A 6,754-nucleotide genomic window follows, 5' to 3' on the forward strand; every position below is an offset into this window, starting at 1 on the left:
GGGTCAATAACCAGTCGGGTTGATTTCGGGTCTAGTTTGTAACAGGTTGGGTTAAATTTGGGTCAGGTTAGGAACGAGTCGGGTTGAATTCAGGTCAAGTTAGTAACAAGTCGGGTTAAAATCGGGTTTTGACGGGTTAAAACGGGTTTGGGTCAATTTCGGTTCAAGTCGGGTGTGGTTCAGGTCAATAATTTACGGGGTACATTCTGGTCGGGTCATCTCCAGGTTAGTTCATGTTCGGGTCTCACATATTCTGGTCAACTCGGGTCTAGGGTTGGTTTCGGGTTGGGTCTGGTCGGGTTTGGTTCACCATTTTTTCGGGTTCAGATGGGTCGGTTAATAATCAGGTTTAAGTCGGTATTTCGGGTCGGATCAACTTTTGACAGCTCTAGATTGGAGTATTATTTACCATTAATGTAATAGAGTAAAAGTCAAAGCTTGACAACTAAAAAACGGAGAAAGTATAAGTTACACGATAATATATGGAGTACTTGTACATGCATACATACCCTTGTTTGAGTGGGTTTATAGTCTTCAAGTGATATGCTTAAATGATTCTTCTACCTTGCTCTCAACTTATGTACCTCGTGTTTGTTTTCTCCTTGATTTTTAAATTTCTCGATAATACAGTAATACATTGTATATTTTGTTTTCTCTTTCTATATAATCACTTAATATCAATTATTGTTAGAGGACCAACTCGACCAAAAATTTAGGCTAGAATTGTGGATGCAGTATGGGCCCTCCTCATACCAAGCACGCTGGCTCCGATACCATGTTAGAAGACCAACTCAACAAAAAGTTTAAGCTAATCGTTAAGGCCTAGAAATATGTTTTATAGTCTATCAATTACTCTAACAATGTCAATGCATGCCATTTAAGAGAATAGCCTTAATCTAAAGTCCTCTCATTTTTAAAATTGCCGACACTCGTGCAATTTGCCACCTTAATAATGTGTTGGAGTACTATTCTACGAAACCCACTAGAGTAACTACTAGATACATGATGTACCCCATTGCATGTGTATCTGTCGCCTTGTAGAGCTGGTTAATGACTTTGGACAGTTGCCATTTAATTTGAAAATAATCTTAAACTTTACAACCTAATTATAATAGTTAATTTTTATTTCTCATCAAATGACATATACAATTCCCTCAAAAAAAAAAAATAAAAAAAAATGACATATACAATGTATTCCAACTCATTTTCATCTTTGAATCACATGAATGAATATGTATTAATGAAAAGTTACAAAAGAAAGCAGCCAAAGCAAGAAAATAATGAAGTACTAGTAATTTTATCTCAAAGTACGCAAATTGAGCTCGATTCTTATTATAGTGGTTGAGAGTATGAGCTAAGAAGTGACATACTTTTCAAGCATCAACATCATACTTTAGTTTTCACTCAATTAAATTAAATGAATAACTCCTAAGAGGCTATTTGGTAATGTCAATGAGATAAGGATAATGAAATAATAAAGTAATACGAAGTACGGAGTAAAAGATTGAGAAATTGAAGAAATTAAATCAGAATCAATATAAGAGGGATACATGCAGGCCCATGATGGGTTGCCGCTAGCTGGATCAGCCTGGATGAAAGGAAAGGCCGGGTAATTAGTTCATTAATTATGTAGTTTTCGTCCGTTCGTCTTAATTTGTTAGCCGCATATTTAATTTTGTGTTGTTCTTTAAAAATAATCCTGGGCACCGTGCCGTGCCGGGCCACCGCGGGCCGTGCCTGGCGGGCCACGGGCTGGTTCGTGCCGTGCCGGTCGTGCCGGCGGGCCCAGGATTTCGTGCCGTGCCGTGCCGGCCATTTTCACAGGCCAGCTCACGGCACGGCACGGCCCTCGTGCCTGGCGGGCTCGTGTCGTGCCGGCCTGCGGGCTGGCCTACGCGGGCTGGTGCAGTTTTCATTTTTTTTTTTTTTTTTTTTTTAATGACAACATTATAAATTAATAAGTTTATAATGTATATAAGTTATAAAATTATAATTATAAGTTTTATAAGGTAACTTATAAGTTTATAACTTATAAGTTATAAGTTATTAAGTTATGAATTTTATAATTATAAGTTGAATATTTATGTTTTATAATTTTTATATTCAATATTTATATTTATATATTTACTTTATACTATTACTTTAAAATTTAATGTTTATGATTTATTAGTAATTGGTATAATTTTATTTTTTTTTAATATGAATTTACAAATTGTAACAAAACGGGGAAAAAAGGCAAATTGGTCTTTGGATGTGAATAATGCGTACTTTATATTATTATTACTTGAGTTGAGAAAATTGTACAATGATAACAATGATAAAAATCATACAATGATGGTATTAAACAAAAATTGGAAAATGATAAAATTGATATTTTTAAAATCGTACAATATACAATAATTGTCTATTCTTCTTCTCCTTCTTCTTGCTCGTCTTCGTCTTCGTCTTCGTCTTCGCCTTCGCCTTCAAGGTCATCGGCTAGTTGCATAGATTGGGAACTAGCCGAACCCGAACCGGAAGCGGAGGTTCCTTCTTCGTTGTCGTTGTGGTCGTAAGAACGGTCTTGTGAGCGATTTTCCGCATCCAACCAATCTTTGAAACACACGCACATTTCTAGTGTTTCGGGTTTTAGACTTGTTCTTCTATCGTCTAAAACCCTTCCGGATGCGCTGAAAGCTCGTTCGGAGGCGACGGAGGAAACTTGGATAGCAAGAATGTCTCGTGCCATTGCCGCCAAAGTTGGATGCTTCGAGCTTTGTTGTTTCCACCATGCAAGGAGGTCGAGGCTGTTTATCTCATCGTCGTCCATGCCTTTGGTGAAGTCGTAACTCAGGTACATCTGCAACTCCGAGACGTCGCTTTGCGTTCTCCTGATTGATGAATCACCTGAAAACCTTGAAATCAAGTTAGTAGCTTGTGAAAATAAATGTTTGGCCTTCTTACTTACGTTTTTGGATGGTTGGGAAGGCCCTGAGCGAGGAACGGTGCCATATTTGGCTTCATAGACTCTATATAAAGCAAAAAACTGATCCTTCACATTAGTCTTATAGTTTTCTACATCATCGTCAAGAAACATGCATTGAAAGTAAATGTCAACTAACATAAATGTGTTTTCATACTTTTGCCTAGGATCTAATATGGAAGCAAAAATATAAATCAAAGGAATCTCACTATAATATTTACGCCACTTTTTTTCCATTGCTGGAAGATACTGATCATAATCACTTTGATCGCGATGATCAGCGAAAAGTTGGGCGAGTAAGCATGCATTAGAAAGAAAGTTTTGAGCACAAGGATTGTAAACAGTAGAAAAAAAATACGTCATGTTATATAATAACTGTAAAAATTGCATATATCTTTCACAGTTATTCCAATCATCATCATACAAAGCATTTTGTGGAAATTTTTGGTTGTAAAATAATGTTAACGGGCCCTTGTACTCAATTGCCTTTGTTAACATGTCATAGGTGGAATTCCACCTAGTTGGGCAATCGGTTCTAATTTTTATTACCCTTATCTTTTGTTGTTTTAGAAAACTCTTCCATTCTTGGTATCTCATGTTAGAGCTATTAATAGACATAATAGCATCTCTGATTTTGCTGTAGTATGGGCCAATTGCCCGAACTCCATCCTGTACACATAAGTTAAGTACATGGCAAACACATCTAGTATGAAGAGCTTCACCGTCTAATAGTACATCGGTTAAGTTTTGTTTGATAAGATTAGCTGTGTATGTCATAGAGGTTGCATTATCAAAAGTCATAGACATCATTTTATCTCGAAGGTTGTATTCGTCTATTGCTTGCATTAAATGGTGAGCAATGTTAATGCCGGTGTGTGGGTATTCCAGCATTTTGAAATGTATTATTCTTTTTTGTAACATCCATTGATCATCTACCCAATGGCAAGTCACACATAAATAGTGATATTTATAACCACTATCCCAAGAATCGGCTGTTAAAGATACTCTACAGTTAAGGTTACTCAATTCGGCTTGTAACCGGACTTTGTACTCTAGGAAATTTTTCATTGCGGCGGAACAAACGGTTTTCCTAGAGATTCTTTTATGTTGGGGTTGTAGTGCTTTGTTAATGTAGGTGTTGAATGCGTCACTTTCCGAGAAAAGAAAAGGTTGTTCGGCGTGTACTATCATTTTTCCTAGTTCATCCCTATCCCTCTCATAGTTGTATGTAAAGCCGTATGGATGGAATTGGGAAATTTTGGGCTGGGTTGGATCACTAGCTGGTTTTGCACAAGCTTTCATGTGTCTAGATAAGTGTCCCGTCCCGTTTTTGGTAACTGCCGTGAATACACTATTACATGTTTTACATTTTGCCCATTGTTCACCATCTTTACTTAGGACAAAATAACGCCATACCTCACTCCTTCGGTTTTTCAAAAGTAGCATCTCAGTTTCGGTTAACCATTCATGATGTGTGTGATGGTTAGTAGGGGGACTAGTGGGAGTGGCAGTAGAAGGGGTAGAACCGGAGGGAATTCGGGTACTTTCTTGGCTACCTTGGCTAGAACAATAGTTTTGTTGATTACCGATATAATTAGGTGGAAATTGGTATGGTGGTAGTGGAAATTGGTTTAGTGGTGGTGCTGGAAATCCCGACGTATTATATGGCTCATAGCCCGGGGGGAAGTAAATGGGGTCATTGGTTTGACTCGTAATTTGGGGGCTCGTTGTATTTGGTGGTTCCCTAAAACTACTACTACGGATAAGTCGGCCTTTCCCCCTAGACCTAGATGATGGGTTGTTCGATGCCATAATTAACAATTAATTTTTTAATAAAAAGTGGTTAACTATAATAATAATAATTAATAACAACAATTTTAACAATAAAAATATCAATAATAATAATTAATAACAACAACTATAACAATAACAATAACAACAAAAATAAATAATAACAACAATTGTAACAATAATAATAATTAATAACAACAATTATAACAACAACAATAACAATTAACAACAATAATAATTAAACAAGATTATTCTAATAATAACAATAAAACAATAATAAATTTAAGATTAGTTTAGATCTTACAACCGTGCTTCAACGCTCCACTAATTACGATTACGAACTTTTTAATTTTTTCCGATATTAGGAAAATAATTAGAGAATTTAAGAGAATAATTAGAGAATTTAAGAAAATAAGGATTATTAGAGATTTAGAGAATATAAGAGATAAGAAGAAGAGATTGTGATTTTGTGATTTGGGAATGAAATGGAGGTGAGTATTTATAGAATTTTTGGCAAAAAACTAGCCGTTTTATAGCCGTTTTATAGCCGTTGGCCCGCGGGCCGTGCCTGCGGGCCAGCACGGCGGGCCATGCCCGTGCTCGTGCCGGGCCGTGCCTGGGAATTCTCCACCGTGTCCGTGGCACGGCCCGTGGCACGGAAGTTGAACTTCGTGCCGTGCCGTGCTTGACTTCGGGCCGTGCCGGGCTGCACCGAACGGCGGGCCGTGCCGGGCGGCACGCGGGCCAACCCGGCCCGTGCCCAGGTTTATTTAAAAATCATCTAATTTACCCCACTTCTATTCACTCGTAAAAAGTGAAAAAGACAAAGAAACATTTTAAACTTAATGGCTTAGGGTCTATTCTGTTCAACTTAATTTCAGTTCAGCTTAATTTCAGTTCAGCTCCAATCAGTTCAGTTCAGTTCAGTTCTTAATTTTCTTCTCTCATAAACAATTCGGCCTTGTTTACTTCACCTTAAAAAATAATATTATGTAAAAAATAATTTAAGTTCAATTAAATTAATTTCAGTTCAGTAAAAATAAGTTCGATTCTGCAAAAAATAGTTTCAGTTCAGTAAAAATAATTTCAATTCAGTAAAAATCAGTAAACTTAAAGAAGAAATATAAAAAAATTTCAGTTTAGTAAATTAAATTTAGTTCATTAAAAATAATTTCAGTTCAGCAAAAATAAGATGAAGTGAACGGGACCTTCAGTTCAGCTCCAATCAATTCAGTTCAGTAAATCAGAACAGGCCCTTAGTGCCTTACCACCCTTCTGATAAGGGATGTATTGAAATTAATTGGGCAAGTTATAATAATGAAACATGTAAACAACTAAACATCCTATTTTTAATGGTGGAGACCAAGATCCATATTAGAAACAGGGAAAATATTTAGAGTCATCACATTAAAGTAATTATTTAAAAAATAAAAAAAAAAAGAAAAAAAAAAGAAAAAAGAAAGAGAGAAAAATGGAGTTTTGTAAATTTAAATCAAAGGTGAAACAACATAAACTTCAAATAATTATCCAATAGTAAAAAGGTTTTATACTTTTATGGTAAGACAACTCACAGAGTGACAGATTTTTAGTTTATATATTGAAATATATATTAAACGAGACGATTATCCACACTTCATACTTTTTCGGCCTTTCTAACAAACCTTAATAGAGTGAATTTTAGACATAAAGCAAACATTTAAGAAAAAAGGGAGTAGCTGGTTAAGGAGTTTCTTGGACTGGAGTGTTATTTAAAAGAATTGCATGCAATTTCATTTTCTATTTACTATCCTACTAATACTATTGTACTAGCAATGTTTTTAGTTGAGGACATTTGATCCCATATGTAGGACTCTATCTAAAAGTATTGGGACAATATTGATACTTATGTTAGATTTCATAATTAAGATAACTACAGTATATATAGTACGTAGTACAATACATCAAATTTTCCATCTACTTTCCTATTGGTTGCAAGTGCACCTGCGATTCACAATATAAATA

This window comes from Chenopodium quinoa, unplaced genomic scaffold, assembly GCF_001683475.1.
Source record: "Chenopodium quinoa cultivar QQ74 unplaced genomic scaffold, ASM168347v1, whole genome shotgun sequence".
NCBI lineage: Eukaryota > Viridiplantae > Streptophyta > Magnoliopsida > Caryophyllales > Amaranthaceae > Chenopodium > Chenopodium quinoa.